We start from the raw sequence: 23,767 nt of genomic DNA on the forward strand, positions 1-23,767 counted from the left end.
TAAATAAATTACATATTAATTAAATATATATACTGTATATACATATCACACACACACACACACACACACACACACACACACACACACACCACACACACACAAGCTATTCTCGGTACCAGTTTCTGAAATACTGTTAATGGTTCTCCGTGTGTTTCCTATTTTCAATCCAATAATGTATCTGATAAAAAAAAGTTTCCTAAGCTAACACTAATTTGGAATTTTCCATGAGGCATAGTTTCCCCTAAGTTTAGCATCAACAACAAGAACATCATGTTACAGGAATATCTGAAGCTAAACATGAGGCACATACCTGCCTGTAAAAGTTTGCACTCTGGTCCAAAGCTAATGAAACTCTTTCTGACTCAAATTCCCTAGATTTCTTACCTCTAGTTAAAAACTTGGCTTAGATAAATTTAGTAGCAATGATAATAGTAAAATAAAATAGGGGGGGAAAAGTGAATTAAATGTAAAGGGAAAAAGCCAAAGCAAGTGGCAAATACAGGTGTTGAGTTCACAATTCAAGAGTAGAAAGGGACCTACGTTGCTTTTAGGGTTGTGTCTGGTTTCTTTTTCGCTACAAGAGAAAATTAGTCACAGAGAATGTAAAGTTCTTCTCAAGTTCCACAGTTAATTAGTAACAAAGGGATTTAGAACCCAAGTTTTCTGATTCCTAGTCCAATACTTTTTCTATTCCATCTTCATTCTGGATCTTCTGCTTTTTCATATAACATGAGGATAAAAATCATTTCCCATGGCCTTCCTAAAAGAATCAAATGAAATAACATGTGAAAGCGGATAACACAGTGGCTGGCACATTATTAGAGCTCTATAAATGTCTGTCAAATGAGTAAGTAAATTAATCAATGTTTGGATTTTCTTTCCTGTCCCTTAGGTGTCAACTCTAACTTCCTCCTTCCCCAGTTTCAAACAATGAAGAAACAAGAAAATGTATTTATAGGTGGGAAGAAAAGCCAGGTACTATATATTCTTCTTTTCCAACATATTAAATGATTTATTTAAAGTCTCTTAGTTGTCAAGTGGTTAAGGAAGATTTTACCTGATTTCATTATCACTAGATTTCCCCTTCATTAAACTACCCTGCCTTTTAAGATTTTAGCATATGGGAAGTATAAATTGTGCCACTTTTTAGTCAAAGACTGGATTTATTGCAAATCAAATATTTTAGAGCTGCAATAATTCGTATTGTAAATCTGAGCTGGTAAGAAGCCAGTAGAATCTGGGATCAACCTTGGATACCCATTTCTTTGTGGAAGACATAGCTGGAAAAGCGTTGACGCTGAGACTTTGCTTCTCCAATACTTAAGCAAATGTAGTTGTGCTTTATCCACACTTTGTTTTTCCAAACTATCTGGATTTCTCCCATTTTAAAACCAAAAAGTTTATCTGACTGATGTGACCACTCAATGCCACCCAAAGAAGAGAGGCTTTGGGAGTTACCTGAACCTGGGTCTGAAATCTGACCCCCATCTCTTGTCCAATGTGCAACATCAGTAAGCTATCTAAACTGTTAAGGGATATTAACACCAACCTCACACAGTCATTGCAAGGATGAAGTGACATACTATATATAAATAATCTAGTAGAGTGCTGGGGCATTCTAGGCAGACTTCAGTTATTAATTTCCTTTCTTACCTCTCAAGTATGAGATGAATATAGCATTTTACCCATTTATATTTGTTTGTCTCTCTCTCTCAGTGTTCTTAAGCCTTCCTTTACATGTGAGCATCCAGTATTTCATCTTACTGAGAACCCCCACCCTTCAAGGGTAGGAACCATTACTCTCCCATTGAGTCACAGGGTCTCTGAAGATGAGGGCTGTGTCAAAGACAGGGTGGTGCTTGTAGCACTATCAGATGATAAATATCTGAATGTTTCAATCTTATCCCTTGCAAAACTCTTTTTTGGGAGTAGTTGCTGTGAGTGGTATATTAAAAAGGATTTTGAAGTCATTGGAAGGAACCCGATGGTCCAGTGTTGCCGTGAGCATGAAGGGTTAAGGCAAAGGTGGCACTCTTGGCACAAATGGGCCGTCCTTGTTATGAACCTGTGAGGGAAGAGAATTATGCTAAATTAATCTTTGAAGCCCTGACCCTGCACCAGTAGCTAATATCATTCTGCATAGGTATTAGGTCATCATTCTGCATAGGTATTAGGTCTTCATTCTGTGTTTCGTGAGTGGATGAATGAATAATGTACAAAGGAAATAATCTGTGCCTGAAAATGATGAATCAACAAGAAAAAAATACTGTACGAAAGTGAAATATAGACTTTTTAAAACTATGATCTGTTAAGTGGATCAGCAAAATTCAAGGCAGTAGAGAGGAAGGACTACCTATGAAGTTTTCTTTAAAGTGTGCCAGAAACATGGGGCACCTGGGTGACTCAGTTGGTTAAGCATCTGACTTTGACTCAGGTCATGATCTCGTGGTTTGTGAGTTCAAGCCCGTGTTGGGCTCTGTGCTGACAGCTCAGAGCCTGGAGCCTGCTTCAGTTTCTGTGTCTCCGTCTCTCTCTGCCCCTTTCCCACTCAGCCTGTGTGTGTGTGTGTGTCTCTCTCTCAAAAATAAATATTTTAAAAAAAATTTTTATGGGCGCCTGGGTGGCGCAGTTGATTAAACATCCGACTTCGGGTCAGGTCATGATCTCCGGTCTGTGAGTTCAAGCCCCGTGTCAGCCTCTATGCTGACAGCTCAGAGCCTGGAGCCTGCTTCAGATTCTGTGTCTCCCTCTATCTCTGCCCCTCTCTCACTCACACACTCTGTCTTTCTCTCTCAAAAATAAATAAACATTAGAAAAAATATATATTTTTAAAATTTTTTTAAATGTGCCAGAAACATGTAGGGCTATAGGAAAATGGTGGGGTAGGAAGATCCTAGGCTCACCTCCTCCCACAGATACAACCAGATAACACCCACATCAGTGTAAATAAACCAGAAAATGACCCAAAGACAGGCAGAACAGACTCTCCACAGCTAAATGCAGAGAAGAGGCCACTTTGAAGAGGGTAGGAAGGGCAGAGACATAGTCAAGCCAAACTGCCCCAAGAGACTGTCTGTGGGACACCATGAATGCAGAGAGGGGACAGGAGCAAACCCCACACCAGGCACCCAAGGCATGGGCGGCCCACACTAGGAAGACAGATCCACATAACATTCGGCTTTGAAACATTCAGCCTAACTTTGGAGTTCTTACAATCAATTGGGCTTAACACCTAAAACTCTAAAATGTGCCGGATAAGGTACCCCACCCCTCCAAGTAACACAGAAGCCCAGGGTTAAATGATACATTGTTTAATAATGTCCTTTATATGCAGCATTGCATCCATGATGCACATCAGGTTTACTTGTTGTGTTCAAGTTGAAGTAGTTAACTCTGGGCACACTTTCCTTGCTAACAATCCTTCCAGGATACCTCCAACTACATACCCTGAGTCATATGATACTACTTTAGAGATGGGATAATGTATGAGGATATAATAGGGTCACTGGAAATTAAAACAACTCTCCAGACATGATCTACTAATGAACTATTCAAAACAATCAATTAAGGAGAAGATATGAGTATTTGTTATGAAAACGACTCTAGACATAAATAGGAAGAAAGGAAAGGGAGTGGGAGGGGGGAAGGATAGTAGAAATGATTCTCTTTCCCTTGGATAGAAATTTGGTATTTCACAAGATGGACTTTTCTAAATATTTGGTAAGTTGAGGGTATGCCTAAGTGTAAAGGATCTTTTTTATGTTGTCTCAGTGGGTGGATTATATGACTAGATAAGAATTCACTTAGAAAATCCTTACATGAGGCTACTTCCTTCCTTTTACTTTGCTATAGTCACGACAATGGTGTGCTATTTAAATGTGTGAGGACTGGGGTGTCTGGGTGGCTCAGCCAGTTGAGCATCCGACTTCAGCTCAGGTCATGATCTCACAGTTTGTGGGTTCTGGCCTGCATGGGGCTCTATGCTGACAGCTCAGAGCCTGCAGCCTGCTTCGAATTCTGTGACTCCCTCTCTCTCTCTGCCCTTCCCCTGCTCATACTCTGCCTCTCTCTGTCTCTCAAAAATAAATAAATGTTAAAAAAAAAAATTAAAAATAAATAAATAAATAAATAAATAAATAAATAAATAAATGTGTGAGGACTTAATTTTCTGATATGCTTGTCTCTGGCATAAGTTTGGAAATTGAGCTTCTATATGCATGTTGAACTTCTGCTTATACAAAAGTGCCATCTGTAGGTTGATAATAAATTGCATGAATAGGTGTGATTCTTGACTCTTTCAGGGCTACCCAGTTAAGGATTCTGTGGTCCAAGTAATGACAATAAGAAAAGCTTGGTCATGAGCATCCTTATATAGGATCATGGGCAGTTAGCAGCAAAGAGGGACTGGCACCCACGTATCCTAATATTTACCAAACTAGACTCAAACCCACTTAGTTCTGAGTGATTTGTTACATAGCAATAGATGACTGTATGAATAGATTAAACATAATGTAAGTATACTGATATCTTTTCAAATGCTGACTTTGACATGACTATTTTCATACTCCTTTTCCTCTTACCGGAATCTATGTCAGTATTGTGTATTGTGAACAGCAGAGGGAATTTATAACAACAGAGAAATGTTGCAGCACTTATACATGATGCTAATGTGTAGCACACCAAATTCTTGGTAGGCAGGCAACTTGTGTTTTGGACATGTAGCAGCTTTATTGTTTATAGTCACAAGTCGCTAGGGAAGAAATTTCTTTGATCTATAATGAAGTTCAGTTTGTCCACACGTTCCTTATTTCACTCGAATGGGCATGAGGAGGGGATGTGGGAAATGAGAACATCAACACTTAGCCAAATAAAAGCAATGTAATCACCTCTTGGCTACCTCCTAGTTCTTGAGAATGCAGTCTGTCCATTCAAGCTCCAAACATCATTTCTGGACAGCAGCCCCTCTACATGTCCTCCCCTCCCTCATTTTTCCCAGAATGGCGTCTAGATCCAGAAAGATGTTTACATGATGACTTCAAATGGTGGTAGGGCACACATCTGATCTGCGCATTGGCCTCTCATCTTTATTAACTTTCTTTGGGCTGCACTTGTCTGACCTCATCTTGGGATGCTGTCTGCACTGCATTAGCTACTGAGGCATCTGAGGTTGGTGTGACCCAAGGAAACCATTCTCTTATAAGTCAGTTCATGGTCTTCTCACTTTCCACACTGTGCCCAGTTTGCTCTTCCTTTTGACTCAGGCTGGTGATCCACTGAAACCCTGCCATACTGTCAGGTGACCCTGCAGTCTTACAACAGCATCCCTTCTCTCCCTAAAAATAGGGACCTTCTGGACAATTATTAGTTGTCATTATTTTCCCTCTTTGTTGTCTTTCCATTCTGTAAGTAGTGGCTCTCAATTCTCAGACCTTCCTCACACATCTCACTGAGTATGAAAATTATCTTGCTTCTCTTCTACGTGCTCTGGGGCTGAAGGGCCCTTGGGGAGGTGGAGGCTAATTTGCTCAGTGAGTCGTCTCTTCTCCAGCCAGCCTGACAGAGTGCTAAAGAATTTTCAATACCTTCTTGCTTATGTGAAGACAGCAGCAGCTGCTCTGGCCAGGAGGAGTCCTAGTCATATTCCAGATGTTTCCCTTAGCAAATTAAGTATTGGAAACCTAATCATCATCAAGTTTATCTTCCACCTTATAGGTAGAATTAATAACATGAGCAATTTGCAGATTCATCCTCTATGTATTCAATATGGAGCAATGCTAGATAAATGCTTTTAAATACCATTTTATTCATGCCTATAAGTGTACATAGAATTTTGCTTTGTTATATTAAACATGCCTATCCATATTTTCAACAAATAGAATGCCATATGTGGCAGTGTATCATGTACCGGACCACACAGAATTTATCATCAAGTCTGGTGGTGCTGACTTGATTGTCTTTCTACCCAAAACCAGCTTCAGGGTTGGGGGCCTATGGGGTCCTGAAAAGCTTTTGCAATTTTGTCTGTGAGAATGGTGGAAGAAAAACTTGAGAACATGTTTTAAAGTCCTGTGCAGATCTCCATAGCAAAGCGTTCTAACTGAGCTGGGGCCCCAGAGACCCCCCCTGCTTCAAGATGTATCTCTCACGAGTAAACCCTCAGAGTCAGGAAAAGCTTCCCTGAGAAAAAAACAACAGGTTCTGACGACCAGCCCTGGGCTCACCCTGTACATCATTTTTGCCTCCCTCTTTCTCTTCCTGCCTTCATTTGCCACGCTCATTTCTTCCTAGCAGTATAAAGTAGCCATTTAGAGCACAGCTTCTAGAGAGGTCTTTGATTCAGATTCTACCTCTGCCACTTATTAGAATGTGAGTGGGGGAGGGGCAGAGAGACAGGGAGACACAGATCAGAGGCAGACTCCAAGGCTCTGAGCTATCAGCACAGAGCCCCACTCAGGGCTCAAACCCACGAACCGCGAGATCATGACTTGAGCCGAAGTCGTACATTTAATCAGCTGAGCCACCCAGGCGCCCCTCAAAAGCTATTTTTAAAAAATGTATTACATTCTAATTATCTTAGAGCTGCCACTTAACACTCCGATATGGCCAAGAATGAGGCAAGTTGATTTGGGAAAAATAAGCTATGATGTGCTGCCACCTTGTGTACTATGCCTGTAAGCACCATTAGTTTCCATCAGCTTCTCTAGAATACTAATTAGAAAAAAGTACTGCAATGAAGGGAGACATTTTGTCCTTGCAAAATGTAGGTTTCTTAATGCTTTTTGTGTCCATGAGATTCTGGAAAACTATGGACATATTTTAATATAATATTTTAAAGTGAAAGTAAAGTGAAAGAAATGGTAAGTTACAGCTAGAAATTAGTGGAAAATGGTTAAATTTTTTCATCTCTTGGGGCGCCTGGGTGGCGCAGTCGGTTAAGCGTCCGACTTCAGCCAGGTCACGATCTCGTGGTCAGTGAGTTCCAGCCCCGCGTCAGGCTCTGGGCTGATGGCTTGGTTTCCGATTCTGTGTCTCCCTCTCTCTCTGCCCCTCCCCCATTCATGCTCTGTCTCTCTCTGTCCCAAAAAATAAAATAAACGTTGAAAAAAAAATTTTTTTAATTTTTTCATCTCTAAGTTCATGGACCACCTGATTCTAGCCATGGGCTCTTTGGGATCCAGAGACTCAAAACTGATCACTCCTGACCCCTAATGTAGTTTATATTTGAGCACTAAACAAAGAAGTAGTACACATCAAAATTTTCAAAAATAAATCTTCACTAAGACCCTACAGATCCATGGACATGTTCTTTGAATAAGGTATTTTTGAAGAACAAAACACTAATTTTAGCAACACAACATTACTTTTCTACACTATGTTGTAATGAACATTTACATGATAAAAGATATTGCTAATATTTTTATAATCATAAATGTCCAAGTCTAAGCCTGCAAAATACATGTATAGTTTTATTTATTTATCTGGATTCTAGTCTAAGTTTTTGTCCTTTTTTAAAATGTTTATTAATTTATTTTTGAGAGAGAGAGAGATGGAAAGCAAGTGGGGGAAGGACAGAGAGGGAGACAGAGAATTCCAAGCAGGATGCAGGGCTTGAAACCACAAACCATGAGATCATGACCTGAGCTGAAATCAATAATCGGGCGCTTAACAGACTGAACCACCCAGGTGCCCCTAAGATTTGTCTTTGATTAACTCAGTTACCCAGTACATTTCTCTCTTTCACTTTCCTCACTTTCTCCTCCTACTTTCCTTCCTTTCTTTCTTTTCTTTGGTCTCTTCCTTCCTTCTTTCTTCCCACCTGCCATTCCCCTTCTCTCTCTCCCATCCCCCTTCCCCTCTCTCTCCTTCATTTTATTCTCTCCTCAACATACATTTAATAAGACTTGAAAATGTGCTCACAACTGAGCTAAGCAGTGTGGGCAGTGATCTCAGGGACCTCACAGTCAATCGTAATTAAGCACGGCCCACAGGCAGATTTACCACACACACCTAAAGAAGCTTCAGTTTCTGTATACTTCACTTTCGTGATTCTAAAAAGGCTTGGCAATGGTTTCACACGTTTATATGATTCTGCAGAGTTTGCAAAATAAGAAATTTAAATCACAACCATTTCAGACCACTGTCTCTTTCAATTCCTACTTCCTATCATGTATTGCTTTTAGGGTATCTAGGCGTTTCCAAATCCTGCTAAGCAGAAACGAGTAGAGGATATGTGTAGTTTGGGTTTAGTGAGATATATTTATGTGGTTCTTACTCATTTTCACTCATAGAGGAGTTTCTCAGCCTCATGGTTACACAGCCAAAAAACTTAAGAATTTTATCTAATCATTTTTACCTCCCTAGTTAATTTTTGCACACTTCTGAAAAAAATCTACATTTGATTCTTGGGTTTAACTCCCAGGAAGGTAGTAACCAAGTGTATGTGGCTGTGAAAGTTGACATTACATAGGCATATCTTCACCAAGATAAAATTCTCTAAGAAGTCATACTTGTTTGGTTTTGCCCACTTGGCTAAAACTCTAAAGCGGAATAGCCAGAATCCACTCCATTTGAGTATGTCTCTACATAAATACCTAAAGCAATCATTGTTTGTTTTAACACATGGTTCTAGAAAGCTAAAAAAGGGGCGCCTGGGTGGCGCAGTCGGTTAAGCATCCGACTTCAGCCAGGTCACGATCTCGCGGTCCGTGAGTTCGAGCCCCGCGTTGGGCTCTGTGCTGACAGCTTAGAGCCTGGAGCCTGTTTCCAATTCTGTGTCTCCCTCTCTCTCTGCCCCTCCCCCGTTCATGCTCTGTCTCTCTCTGTCCCAAAAATAAATAAATGTTGAAAAAAAAAATTTTTTTTTTTAAATAAAAAAAAAGAAAGCTAAAAAAAAAAAAAAAAGATCATTGGGTATGACAGAACCTGTATTCTGCAATGAAACTGTGGTAGCTTTGCAATGTGGTGGCGTGGCCAGGCTGAACTACATTTCCCAGAACTCTCCTGGTATGTTTCTGGTTGGGATGAGACCCAAGAGAGACTCTGTGAGATTTGGATGGTGAAAGTGAAGTGGCAGTCATTTTTGTAGCTCACATACATTCTCATTTATCCTCACCCCACTGGTGTGAAGCAGCGGCCAGGCCTGCAAACCCTCCTCTCCACCCTCCTTCAGCTCCTCCAGTTCCTGACCCTGGTGTGTATTTAGCCACATGACAAAGGGTCCCAACTTCTGTAGGAGATCCATACCCTCAAGGTCACAGAACTGACAGAGGTTTGACTCTCCTTGTGGGATCCAGCTCATGCTTCCGGGTCTAGCTTGTTTGGGGGCTCCCCTGCTTACCATCCATCTTCTCTCCCCAACTGCCTGCCCTGTGGACTTTAAATTCCAGCATCTGGGGGGCGCCTGGGTGACTCAGTACCTTGAGTGTCCGACTTCAGCTCAGGTCATGATCTCACAGTTTGTGGGTTTGAGCCCCACATCAGGCTCTGTGCTGACAGCTCAGAGCCTGGAGCCTGCTTCATATTCTGTGTCTCCCTCTTGCTCTCTGGCCCCATCCCTGCTCAGGCTCTGTCTCTGTCTCAAAAATAAATAAACATTAAAAAAAAAATTAAATTCCAGCATCAGATGCCAAGACATCTTTAGAGAGGCTATTTTACCAGTTCCCAGAATTGCATAGAATCAAATTCCAGTAACAAATATCTGATGGTTACAGATGTATCCTAATGGTGCCCTGATTGACCCCTGACTTATATGAAGACTTATACAGATTTATTAATATACTGAAATGTCTCTATAATTAACTTCCTATCTTTTTCACTTAAGGAAGTCATGATTGTGCTTACAGCATAGTTACAGTCTAGTCTCCGCTCTGATCCTATCTGGACCGCTCAACCCCACTCCAGGATTCCCCAATGTGCTCTATTGCTCCTCTCCTACCATGTCCACACCAGAATGTCTTCAGAGACAGTAATCTTCAGTGTTCTCAACCTGGGCCTTCCATTCTTTTATTGTCCTAGTCCAGTTTTCTCTTAGGCATTAATTACCAGTTTTCTCCAGCTGTGGTGTTGGGAGGCATTTAAAAACCCAAAAGAGGGGGGCCTGAGTGGCTCAGTCAGTTAAGTGCCTGACTTTGGCTCACAGTTCATGAGTTCGAGCCCCGTGTCAGCTCTGTGCTGACAGCTCGGAGCCTGGAGCCTGCTTCAGATTCTGTGTCTCCTCTCTCTCTCTGCCTACTTCCTCTCTCTCTCCCTCTCTCCCTCTCTCTCCAAAATAAATAAACATTAAAAAATATTTGAAAAAAATTAAAAAATTAAAACCCAAAAGAGTCACCCTGAGGGTGGAGCCACCCACTCTGCAGCCCTTCGTGACATTCTTGTGTTACGTGTTACACCATTAATCATGGCCTGGTGGCAGAAGCAAGGGAATGCTTGGGCTCTTCACTATTTAATCCCTTCCTACCTATCATCTTGTTGGTTATAGCAGCTCTTGTTTTTAGTCCTGCATTTCCAAAAAGTATACACAGTAGGCCAAGTTACAGACATAAAATACAGTATATGCCTTTAGAATAGTATGCAGTGGACAGATATTCCCAAGGGAATGCTACAGAACGTTGATGAGGTATACTGCCTCAGAGTTAGGGCCATGCCCAAAATTACTTATACAGGCAACAAGAAAGAGTGAGCTTTTTATTTCATATTCCTATTGTATGTCCTTACCAAACAGATTCGTTAATGTAATAATTCAACTATCACTTCCTGTTTAAGGTCCTCCTCAATTCCTCTAGACAGGGCTAATGTCTTCTTTGTTTAGCACCTAATATCATTATGGCAAAACCCACATTTTCAAAGTTTCTAGTGATTGGATGTTCGTCCAGCCATCCACAGACTATAATTATCTCAAGGTCAGAAATAATACTTTATTCAGCTTTGCCTGAATACTACCTCACATATTGATGAGTTTTATTCAACTTTTGTTGAATAAATTTTTAACTTATTTTTATCTTTTCTAAATGTGCCATGCTTAGGAGAAATAAGTCTCTATTACTTTTGTGTGTTACCGACTATCTGGATCAATATTGCGAATCTATCTGACCCTCAATATGTTTACTACAATTTCTGACTCTGAATCAGTGCTGTCCAGTAGAACTTTCTGCAGTTGTGGCTATTATGAACTTGAAATGTGGTCAGCATAGTTCTGGATGTTTGCCAATATGCAGACACTTCCACAGAGTTAATCTATATTATGACTTTGGGTCTTTTAAAAATGTCATGGATAAAGCTCTATCAGCTTCTTCCCTCTGAAAGGCATCTTTCTGAACCTGAACTGACTCTAGAAATAGAGGAAAAATAATTTCACCAAGAATAGATATTGATAAGATAACCTTTCTCCCCCCAAAAATGGCCTTGGAGTTCAGTAGTATCATTGATTCTTGGCTGTTACTGATAACCTTTAAAATGTTTCCCATTCCCTTACTGTACGGTCTGTTCCATTTTTAAGGTATCTTAAGAAATTCATGGGGCACCTGGGTGGTTCTGTCAGTTAAGCATCCAACTTTGGCTCTGGTCACGATTTCGTGGTTCATGAGTTGGAGCCCCTTGTTGGACTCTGGTGCTACCAGCTCAGAGCCTGGATCCTGCTTCAGATTCTGTATCTCCCTCTCTCTGCCTCTCCCCTGCACATGCTCTGTCTCTCTGTCTCTCTCTCTCTCTCTCTCTCTCTCTCTCTCTGTCTCTCTCTCAAAAATAAATAAACATTAAAAAAAATAAACAAAAAGAAATTCCTTGAAGGATTAATAAAGTGAGATAAAATATAAGCTTACCTGCATCATAAGCTCATAAGAGTTCTGTCAGGAAAGTTTATGACTACAAATGGGGAGACATTTTAAGAGTATAATGTGCATTTATTATAAAGTGACCATACTATTGTTAGATAAATAATCTTTGTTTTAATCTTTTCTTTAAAAAATTTTTTTTTCTGAGATTACAGAACCATTCTGTTAAAATAACTATGCATGATTTACTAAACACATTTATATTAAACTGTCTATTAAACACAAATAATTGGGTTTTGAAGTCAATGCCAGCTTTTGGGGGGGGGCAGTTTACTAGGGAAGGGTATTTTTATTTTTGCTCTTTCCCTCAAAAAGAGACAACAGAAAAAAACAAATCCCATAGAAACTATTAATTCACTCAGAATGCTTGATGTCTTTTAAGAGTTTAATACATAAAAAACAAAAACAAAACCACTTAATTGTAGAAAGAAGGTTTCAGCTGGTAAAGCTTACAAGAACGGGACTGTGAAATTGATGGTGTAACTAAGGCTTTATTATATGTAAATTACATACTTATATTTATCAAGGAATTCAGAGGACAAATGGCAAATGTAAGTTTTTAAGAGTTTAAATTTAGAGAAACTAATTTAAACCAAGGACCTCAAAAGAATTACCAACTAGCCTCACAAAGACTAAATTATAAAATTCACACTTAACAAAACATTTCATCTATTACTTAAACTTTTTAGAATAAAAAGAGATGCATTTTTCAAAAGCATCAAGCAATACTACAAATATGAAAACAAATGAAGATTCAAGGGAACTATAGGATAAAAAATGTAGAAAATGAAATGTGTTCTTTACTCATGATTTGTGTTCCTACACTACATTTGTGAGAAGCCACTTAATGTATCTCTTTATACAGACCTAGGTTTCAAGCTTAGGTTCATCACTTATTAGTATTCTTGGCTAGATTCTGTGCTTCAATTTCTTCATCAGTAAAATGTGAATAATCATCATCATCATAGAATTTGCATATGGAAAGCATTTAGAACATTAAATAATATCAGCCTCAATAAAGGCAAGATTGGCTAATATGAGAGCTTTTTCTGAAATGCCTAATATTCAGGTCTCTCCTCTCAGCTTCTTTCTTAAAATGCAAATCTTGAGACATGTGATGTTCAATATCTTTTATTATCTTTCAAGTATAAGCCCTAGCAAGATAAATCAGGGCAGTTGCAAGTCTGCAGAAAGGGCAAGGGTTAAGAAATTATAAATATGAGTCAAATTGAAATTCTACTCATTTCCATAGAAGTGTCTAAAAACATATACAAAAATAATTACGAACAGTAAATTTAACAGCAATAGCAAAAGTAAGCTTATATTAGTGAAACACAGCAGCAGTTACTAATATTAGTACATTACAACTTGAAGTTGCTAGTGAGATTCCCATTAGGAGGGTTGTTTTTTTAATCAGGAATAACAGGAAGAGGAAAAGAGGGGATCTGTATTCTACTCCAGAATTCTAGTAGAAGATGAATCACAGGAGGGAGAATCAGTAGTGACAGCTGGAAAAAAGAAAAGTAAGCAGACCAAATCTCTGGGGCCTGCAGGAAGAAAGGATTATACTGAAAGCTGACCCCAGATGAAGAGAATGACCCAAGTGCTTAACCAGCAGGAGGGCCCATATGTCACCTAACAGAAGGGAGATGGGAAATACGCCCAGTCAGGGATTCTATCAACCCTGTGATTAGATAATGAATGGAAATGCCCATTGGAGTTACAGCTAAGTCTAAATCTTGGCCACGGTTTGCTAGCAATGCAACATTAAGCAAGTTGTTTAAACTCTCTGAACTTCATTTTCATTACTGTAAAATGAAGATATTAATGGTAGTTTCATGTTGTTTTGTTGCATTAAAAAAGGCAACATCTGTAAAGTGATTAGCATGATTTCTTGCAGAAAGTAAATTTGATATTACTTGAAGTGAATACTATTTGAAGATGAAGACAGATCTCTAAGTAACTGTAGACAAGTAAGTATTAATGAAACTATTAACTATAGGGAGAATCTGTAAACTATTAACTGACTGATAGCTCTAGACAAAGTCATTTATTAAAGATGTTATGCCTTTTCTCTTTTTTAAATCTTGGCAATTTACCCTAGATTCTTTTTTGTTTTGGTTTGTTGATTTTTCTCATTACCTCCTCACTCTGTACCTCCAAAGTCAGCTATGGTGGGATATGAGGACATACAAAAAATGCCCATGTGCTTCCAAACCTCAGGAACAGTTTCGACTTGGTGCCTCATTTAGAAATATCTCTTCTCCCTCACCCACCCTAAGGAAGGCTTTTGCCTTTAGAAAACAATATAGAGTTCACAAGCACTGGCTGTAAGACATTATGCTTATAACAAGGACAGGTCAACCATGGACAACCACATTCTATATAACCATTAGTAGCAAGTTTTTTTATAGCTTCAAGATAAGTGATAAATAAGCATTGTCCCCACTAAACAGTTATCTCTTTAGTAGCCCACTATGCTTGAAGCCACAAAGAGAATACAGAAAGTTCCAGAAAATCTGACCTTTTAAATGTGATCTAAATTATGTTTAAATCCTCAGTGATATGATGCAGAAAAGAAAGCTAGAAGTCGAAATTACTTAACCTCCCTTGACCTCAGTTTCTTCTTCTGAGAAATAAATTAGTTGAACTACCCGATCTGTTAATTTCTTGCTAATTCAACCACTGTGTGGGTCTACAACTGTGGTGGGCACTTAAAAAGCTAAGGAAAACTTAATTTACAGGTTCATTTGTCTGTCAGAATATAAAAACAGGTAATTTTTTTATAGCAATGTGAGTTTAAAAAAAAAAAAAACATCGGGGCACCTGGGTGGCTCAGTCAGTTAAGCGGTCGACTTCGCTCAGGTCATGATCTCGTGGTCCGTGAGTTCGAGCCCTGCGTCGGGCTCTGTGCTGACAGCTCAGAGCCTGGAGCCTGTTTCGGATTCTGTGTCTCCCTCTCTCTCTGACCCTCCCCCGTTCATGCTCTGTCTCTCTCTGTCTCAAAAATAAATAAACATTTTTAAAAAAAATTAAAAAAAAATCAACAAATATAGTCCTTGAAAAGTTTATTAATAAGAAGATACAAAATGCCCAAGCACCTTGTGGCATTGCTTGTGACTCATCACTGAATGTTTTATTTTTAAATAATTTACTTTCACCAAGAGGACTAGACAGAAATTTTTGGTCAAATGAATTATGTTCTGTAGACTAATACAGTGAATTAATGAAAGGAATGAAATGAATGTTTTTCATTCACTGATCAAAAATAATTTTATTAATTCATTTACATCTAGAAATTAGGTATTCATTTCTTCAAATCCAGAGTGTATGATCCTCAAGAAAAAAAAAAGGTGGGGGACAATGATTAATTGTAGCCACCTCAGTTTTTCATTAGATGTGTAGATAAATCTCTGTCACTTGTATTCAGTTCCTTGGGCTGCTATAACAAAGAACCAAAAGCTGGGTGGCTTAAAACAACAGGTGATTGTCTCACAGTTCTGGAGGCTACAAGTCCAAAATCAAGCTAACCTAGGGCCATGTTCTCTAATGGCTTCAGAAGAGAAACCTTCCTTGCCACTTCCTAGCTTCTAGTCTTTGCCAACAATCCTTGACATTCCTTGGCTTCTAGATGCATGACTCCAGTCACACAGCCATCTTCACACTTCTTCCTTCTATGTCTGTGTCCAAATTTCCCCTTATTATAAGGACATCACTCATACTGGGGTAGGGGCCTCCATAATGACCTCATCTTAACCCGGTTAAATCTCCAAAGACCCTATTTCCAAATAAGATAATGTTCTGACATACTGGGGTTAGAACTTCAATGGATCTTTTTAGGGGGACAGAATTTAACCAATAACATTATGTCTCCCCTTGCAAAAAAAAAAAAAATCAGTGAGTACACAAGATACAGAGTTTTTTCACTTGTATGAAAAAGATACAGCTTACTGGAACCATCAGGAAATTTAGAGATATTGATTAAGATTCATTTTTGCCTAGCTGGCAGAGTCAGTATCTTAGGAAATAAAATATTATAGAAATAAATATTCATGTTCATAATGGCTCAGAGTTTTTTTTCAACCTCACTAGTTTCCAGATGCTGTTCTAAATGTTTGACCTGTATTAATACATTTAATACCTTCAATAACCCTTCAAGATAAGAATTATTATTATTCCGGGGTACCTGAGTGGCTCAGTCGGTTAAGCATCCAACTTCGGCTCAGGTCATGATCTTGCAGTTAGTGAGTTTGAGCCCGGTGCCAGCTCTGTGCTGACGGCTCAGAGCCTGGAGTCTGCTTTGGATTCTGTGTCTTCCTCTCTGTCTGCCCCTCCCCCACTCATTCTCTGTCTCTCTCTGTCTCTCAAAAATAAATAAACACATTAAAAAATTTTCTAAAAAAAAGAGGTATTATTATTCCCATGTCATAGTTGGGGAATCTGGGACACAAAGAGATGAAGTCACTTGATCAAAGCCTCACAACCAGTATTAAGTGGCAAAACTGGTATTTGAAGCCAAGGAGTCTGAGTCTCACAGCTATGCTCCTATTCATTATGAATAGTCCCCGCGTTTACACTTCAGTGATGGAGCAAGACACATCGCTATGAAATCACTTACGAGCAAATAGTCTTTGTGAAGATCAGAGATCAATTGTTAGAAAAAAACGAAAGGACTCTACAAGTTATTTTGTAAAAGTCTGGATTGTTACATTTGGTAATAGATTTTATTCCTTATGGGTCTTTAAGCAAATTTTATCAAGAAAGTAAGTCTGACAAGCTTTTTTTTTTTATATCAAAAACATTAAAAGACCATTATGTTTTGAAAAAATGCTAATTAGAAATAAGGATGTTAAGCACCTGAGAAGCAAAGCAATAAGCTATTGGCATATTAATATAAGGTTACCTTATATTTAATTGCCATAGAATCTTTGTTTAACTATAAATATAAACTATACTTTTTGATTAGAAAAACTCAACATGCATTTCCTAAAAATGTTAAATAATTTTTTTTTCTTTAGTGGATTTGTATTATCCTAGAGAATATAATTCATTTGGCCAAAAATTTCTGTCTAGTCCTTCTGGTGAAAGTAAATTATTTAAAAATATATACTTTTGACATATAGATACAATAAAACATAAGCATTAATATTTATTGATTTAAATATTCCTTTTAAATGGTCCTGATAAATGAATGCATCATTATAACCTTAATGCTTTAAAAATATCATCAAATCTTAAAATTGCAATCACAACTCTGTTGAGCTTTTAGCTTGTATAGAATTTCTGATTGGGCCTTTATTTTTGAGAGAGAGAGAGAGAGAGAGAGAGAGAGAGAGAGCATGTGCATGAGCAGGGAAAGGGCAAAAGGAGAGGGAGAGAGAATCTTAAGCTCAGCATGGAGCCCAGCGTGGGGCTCAATCCCATGACCCTGGGATCATGACCCAACCCAAAATCAAGAGTCTAACACTGAACCGACTGAGCCACACAGGCACCTCTGATTGGGCCATTATTTTTAAATGAAACAAAAATATGTTGAGACATAAGAAGCCTTAGCATTGATAATGTTGGAGTCAACCTTAAGCCAATATGCTTACAGGTCATATCTATCACTTGAAGTTGAGAGTCCCAAATGCACTGAATTGCATGCATTCTCCTTGTAATCACCAGTTTATGCCTGGTTTCTTGATTCTGTTTTGTAAGGTACATTGCCGAACTGCTGTGTCTTAATTTAAGATTCTCCTAGATTAAATTTAATTGTACTAATCTTTAACTTCATTGCTTATTTTATGGTAAATAGGATATTGCTTTTCATTGTAATGCTATTATTTTTTTCAGAAATGTTTTATAAGCAATTATAATTCATGTCCAAAAAGTAATGTTCCTAAATGGAAGGCAGTGAAATTTTGCATGCACTGGTAATGTTATAGGCAAAGACAGAAATCTTTCAGTGACCATTGTTTTTGAAGGAACTAAAATATTACTGGAAGATATTATTTTTAGGAACTGGAACTTGTCAAAGTCACCAAACTGTTCATAGCATTTTACTAACCGAATGCACATAATAAGAAATATTTTTAGAGAAGCCATATTTTAAGCCCACAAGTGATTTCTAAATCCAATTTTAAAGGAAGTACTTACTATTGTACTTTGCAGATTTCTTTCAATAAGCTCCACCAATTGTCACATTGGCAACTTTTTAAAACATGTCTACATGTCAAGAAAGTATTATAAATTTTTTTAATGTTTATTTTATTTTTGAGAGAGAGGGACTGAGCATGTGTGGGGGAGGGGCAGAGAGAGAGGGAGACACAGAATCCGAAGCAGGCTCTAGGCTCTGAGATGTCAGCACAGAGCCTGATGCAGAGCTCGAACCCATGAACCGTGTGAGATCATGACCTGAACTGAAGTATGTCACTTAACCAACTGAGCCACCAGGAGCCCCTGTCAAGAAAGTATTATAAAAAGGAACCGATCATTATAACTTTACTGCATACCTAGTTAAGGCAGTTAGTGATCTCCTGAGTAAAAGAGCTTCATTACTTGATCCCAAATAAATGCCATTTTCTTTTATTTCAGGAAAAAACTTTGTTTTATTAACATTAAAGGCATTAGGTAATCACATTAAAGGCTTATTATGAAAGTCTTTGTGTAGATATATATTTTCAATAAATGATGCCCTTGTTCATAAAACAACTTTATTCAACTATAAATATAAAAAGGTCAGCTTATAAAATGTGTTCGTTAGATGTAATAGCTGGTCTAGATATCATTTGAGGTTTGGGGTCTGTCATTTTTCTATGGCTGATAGCAGATGTAGTCTGAAAATACGAACTAAAATCGTAAAAGTAATGCTGTATCATAAGGGAGGGAGGCTATTTTTTTTTAAGTTACAAAATTGATTACAGACGATATTGTCATCATTGGCAGATGTAACATTTTCAGATAAGCAGTTTTAGAATAGATTGCCAGTGTGCAGAAAGGCTTTCATTAGCACGAGTAAATTAGCACAGATTTACTTTAAAGTTAAAATAAAACTTTTACAGTTGCATTATAAAGTTGAAATAAAACTGGACACTTTTTAAAAGATAATTCTAATAACTACTTCTCCAAGTTTCAGTGTAGAAAACAGTAATATTAGATCAGCCTGATTCTTGAATCCAGATATGTTTTGAAACAAACTCTTACCTAGATGTCCAGAAAACTTAGAGTTCACGGTTATCATAATCAATCACCTTTTTATGGTGAGTGAGTGGCAAGTACAAAATATTTTTCTCTCCAGTTCCTCTCCTTGTTACTTCTAAAATTTTGTTTATTCTAAGAGCTAGGAACTGACTTTTAGAGGCAATACAGAGATTTTTTAAGTGTTGGCCCTTGTGATCATGTTCCCTTAAGTGTCTGAATTAAATAAACAGAGACTCCCTCCCCACCCCCCCCACCCCCCTCCTCCCACCACCACCACTCAGGATACCATGGTAAAAAAATAAATAAGTAAATAAAATCACAGAATCTTGGCCTGCCACCGTGGAAATGAAGGAGTTACTCAACTCCCTTAAGCCTTAGTTTACTAATCAGTAAAATTAGGGTAATAACAGTATCTATTTTACTGAATTGCTGTGAAGATTAACTGTAGTAAAGAAACTGAATTAATCAAAGCATAAAGTGCTTACACAATACATTATCTCATTTTAAATGTGTTTTTATTTCAAATTATATGAATAAAAGTGAAAAGTACAATTCATTAGTAGATATGCAGTGGAAAGCCAAACCAACCCTCGCTCAAAGCCTTTCCACAATTTTAATTTGATTCCAAGTGTGCTGAAGTGGGGTCCGCAGCCCGGGACGAACAAAGAGTAAGAGTGCAAAGAGCAGGGGTGCTTGGGTGGCTCAGTCGGTTGAGTGTCCGACTTCGGCCCAGGTCATGACCTCGCGGTTCGTGAGTTCGAGCCGCGCATCAGGCTCCTGGCTGACAGCTCGGAGCCTGGAGCCCGCTTCGGATTCTGTGTCTCCCTCTGTCTGCCCCTCTGCTGCTTGCACTCTGTCTCTCCCATTGTCTCAAAAATAAATAAACCTTAAGGAGAAAAAAAAAAAAGTGCAAAGAGCAAAGTAGGAAGAGAGTGTTTCTGGTTCAGGTGCTGTCAGCTTAGCCATTGTCCGGCCTTAGTCAGTACCTACCAACTCCTCCTCCCTCTGTCACGACTTCCTAACCTTGCCTACGTGTTCAGCTTAGATTCCTTTATACCAAACTCTCTACCGAGGGATTTCAGAAACTACCAGAGCTACACGTAGCATCTTGTACACATTTTATTTATGCGAAGACTTAGAAGTAAAAACAAAACAAACCAAAAAATAATTGCTTTTTATTATTTTTATATCTGTATATTATATATTTCCACAAAAATTATGTATTTTATATTTATATACATTTATATTTTATATTTCTGTAATTTTCATAATAGCATAGGACTAAATAACAAACTCCACTTGTGGTGTCAGCAGAGGAGGTCATGTTCAGAGGAGAGCATTAGGTGGGCAATGGGAGTCGTCCTCCCGCGCCAAAGGTCCCATGTGCCTCTCACAGAGTATCTCACCAAGCTGACTGGGACTCTAATGTTTAAAGATAATTTTCTTTCCATATTACATGGGTTCAAGGTAAATTTTGTCCAAATGCAATTTTCGTCATATGGGCTGGTGTTAGAATCTGACATCCGCTTCAGGTTTAAAAACAGTAATTGACCACATGTGTTTGTCTTCTTTCCCAATCCTCCAAATCTTTCTGAAATGATATGAAAGGGATTTTTAAAAGTATTAACTCACAAGGACAAAAGGATTGTAGGGGGATGTTAGAAGGTGGGGAAGGGATCCCCAAAACTGAGAAGGCACTTTGAGACTGAAAAACAGAGCCGGCTGCTCCATACAGTTTACACAGAGTTTTACTCAGGGTAACCTAATGATGGGGGATCAGATGGGCTACACCCCAGCTGCGCAGTTATTCTCCACAAAGCCTGGATGTTAATCTACAGATTTTATAGAACGAGGGGACCTGCAGAGCTCACTGTAGTCAGATCAAAGTGTTCACACACACCTAATTGACATCTAACATTTAGATCTCGTGGCACCACCTGTGTGTTAAGAAGGGGAGAGACTGTGTTATCCTTAAATTTACAGAAGGCCAAAGTCAAGCCTCCCCCATCCCAGCCTTGGTGGGTATGTTAACCTCCAAGGGGCCTAGAACACGTAGCCCCAGGGTGTCAGTGAGTTGATGAAGGTAAACAAAGCCCTAGAAAGAGGGCTAAAGATGGTCAGTATTGTGGGCTGTCCTACAAGGAGAACCACAGGAAACATATTTCAACAAATTCTCAGAAGACAGAAAGTAGATGGAGGAGTGGTAGCAAATTTACCAGAGTGACAACCTCCAGAGGTGACAACCTGGAAACTGCAGACAGGTCACCCCACATGGAAGTTGAGGGCATCTGCCTTGTGCAAGCAGAGGCACCAACAAATTCAGGATCTTGTGAGGCCAGGGTCTAAAAATGGAGGACTTGCTGGAACATTCCATACAAAATACCTGCATGGCCAGGGCCCCTCTCTTACCCCTGGTTGGTCCCACAACGTCCTATCCCTTCCTCTCCCCTCAAGCATTTATTCTCTGGAAAGGATGAATAGAGAGGCTCCAGACTTAAAGACACCATGGAGAGCGGGAGTGAGATGAGGACCTTCAAGTAGGGACATACAAGGGGAGTGTACATGCTGGACTATGGGAGCCTCAGTATCCTTGAGGTTTTTAAAATTTGTTCCTATGTTTTGTGATAATAAAAATTAACATATGAAAAGAATGTGATCTCAGTGTGAGGTGCAAAATGACTACATAGTGTAGTACTCAGATAAAAAATTATATTAAATCATCCTTGCTAATGATAAGAGCTACCCTTTATTGGGGCTCCTGGGTGGCTCAGTCAGTTAAACATCCAACTCTTGCTTCCAGCTCAGGTCACGATCTCATGGTTCATGGGTTCGAACCCCACATTGGGCTCTGTGCTGAAGGTGCCCAGCCTGGTTGGGATTCTCTCTCCCTCTCTCTCTCTCTCTCTGTCCCTTCCTGCTCATTCTCTATCCCTCTCTCTCAAAATACATAAGTAAACATTAAAAAAAAAGAGCTATCCTTTAACAAAGATTACACTGTGCTAGCACTTTACATATATTTTTGTATTTAATTCTTCTAAGTATGCATTGTAATTCCTATTTCTGTAGATAAGAAAACTAGAAAACTAATGTAACTTGCCAAATGTGATACAGTTAGTCAGTGAAGGAGACAGGTTTCAAGAAGATTGATTCCAATGCAGAATGTTCTTATACTAGACTTTGCCCCTTTCCTGATTGTGATTGTGACAGCCTGTTGTAGCAATTGGGATTTTTGCCGTGTTTAATACCAAAATGCTGATTTTTCTCCCCTAAATCTGTGAACAGTTAGCCTCATATTATCACTGTACACAAATTACGTCTTAAAAATCTTGCAAAAATTTGCAATCCCTCCAGGACTAGCATCTGGCCTTTTAACTGCAGTCCAGTTAGACTCTATTAAAGAAACCACAACTCACAAAAGGAAGAGGTAAAAGGAAACAGACAGGAAATGGCTTTTAGGGTGGGCTTCTGTGTTGACAGGAATTGGACTCAGCTACTTTGAGCTGCAGAGTGGGAGCAGAATATTTCAGCTTCAACACAAAATATAACACCCAGAGGATCATGGAATGAGATGAGATTGAGTTGAAGCAGGTCATGAACAGCCTTGAATATTGGTTTTCAATCTTTTAACTGTGGAGGGATTCTTGAAATAATTGTCAAGTCTCAGGGTACTCCTATATAAATATTCTTATATCTACAAGTCATAGGACATTAATGTGCTTGGTAAATTATAAATATAATAATCCAACAACAATTGTCAATGGTTGTGGATAACTTATTATTAGTCTAATCTTTTTGTGATTCTTTCTCCCCACAAAAGATAACAACTCTAACATACGCTGGCAAAGAAAATTTAGGTTTCCTTTTCATTTTTATTTCCTACTTGATTTTTTAACCAGATCCAGGATGTTAGCCCTAGTCCTAAAACAGGATTACATATGGAAAGATTTTACTAGGGATTACATACGCAAAGATAGGATTACATATGCAAAGACAGGATTACATATGCAAAGATTCTACTAGGGAAGCACCTTTGAGAGAAAGAGACAGGGAAGACTGGTAAAACCATCAGACAGCCAAGCACAAATGACCTGTGTGAAGGAGAGAGAAGGACGGTTGGGTGACAGTGTCCTAGATTGCCATGAAGCCCCAGGAAGGGTCAGCCAGGGTGTCATGGAGTCTCTGAGCCCAACTCAGCCATCAGAAGAGACTAAGGACATCCAGGAATGGGTCTGCCTCAGTGTTCCTGCCACACTCAGTCCCCAGCTGAGAGCAGTTCACGGGAGTTGTGGCCTCAGCACCAGCACAGGGATGGAGTTCAGTGCCCAGCACCGTTGGTCAGTCACATCCCGTGTAGCTAGGGGTCTGCAAGGCATATTCTTGTGGTTGCCACACCTAAGAAGGCCAAAATGTGTATCATAAACTTCTACTCTACAAGTGGCTAACAAGGTAAGCTGTGATATTTTCCCTATTGAAAACTAAAATGATTTTTTACCCAAATTTTCTTGAAAAAAGAAATTAGACTTACTTGTCTTGAAATTAATGTCTTGCTTTCCTCTTCATAAATATCAAAACAACCTAAGGCAACCTAACAAATTTCCGTTAAATAGTGGCTGAAGCCAAAAAAGAAAAAAAATAATTTACTTTTTCTGAAAATAGTCTTGGCTGATTTAATTTAAATAAGTTTCAAATTGATTTAATTAAAAGTTACAACATAAAAAATTATTGACATTGCAGTTAGTGCAGCTACTAAACCATAA

General features: G+C 38.8%; 1 protein-coding gene across 1 annotated transcript in view; it reads left to right on the top strand.

Annotated features, from left to right (window-relative positions):
• Positions 1 to 797: 797 nt before the first annotated feature.
• FAM13A (family with sequence similarity 13 member A) overlaps positions 798 to 23,767 on the top strand; it is a 417,828-nt gene continuing 394,858 nt past the window's right edge. The window contains exon 1 of the mRNA XM_047855783.1: positions 798 to 847. The gene's annotated coding sequence lies outside the window, so the exon portion shown is untranslated. The remainder of the gene's footprint in view (positions 848 to 23,767) is intronic.

The sequence above is a fragment of the Prionailurus viverrinus genome, chromosome B1 (assembly GCF_022837055.1).
Source record: "Prionailurus viverrinus isolate Anna chromosome B1, UM_Priviv_1.0, whole genome shotgun sequence".
In the NCBI taxonomy this organism is placed as follows: domain Eukaryota; kingdom Metazoa; phylum Chordata; class Mammalia; order Carnivora; family Felidae; genus Prionailurus; species Prionailurus viverrinus.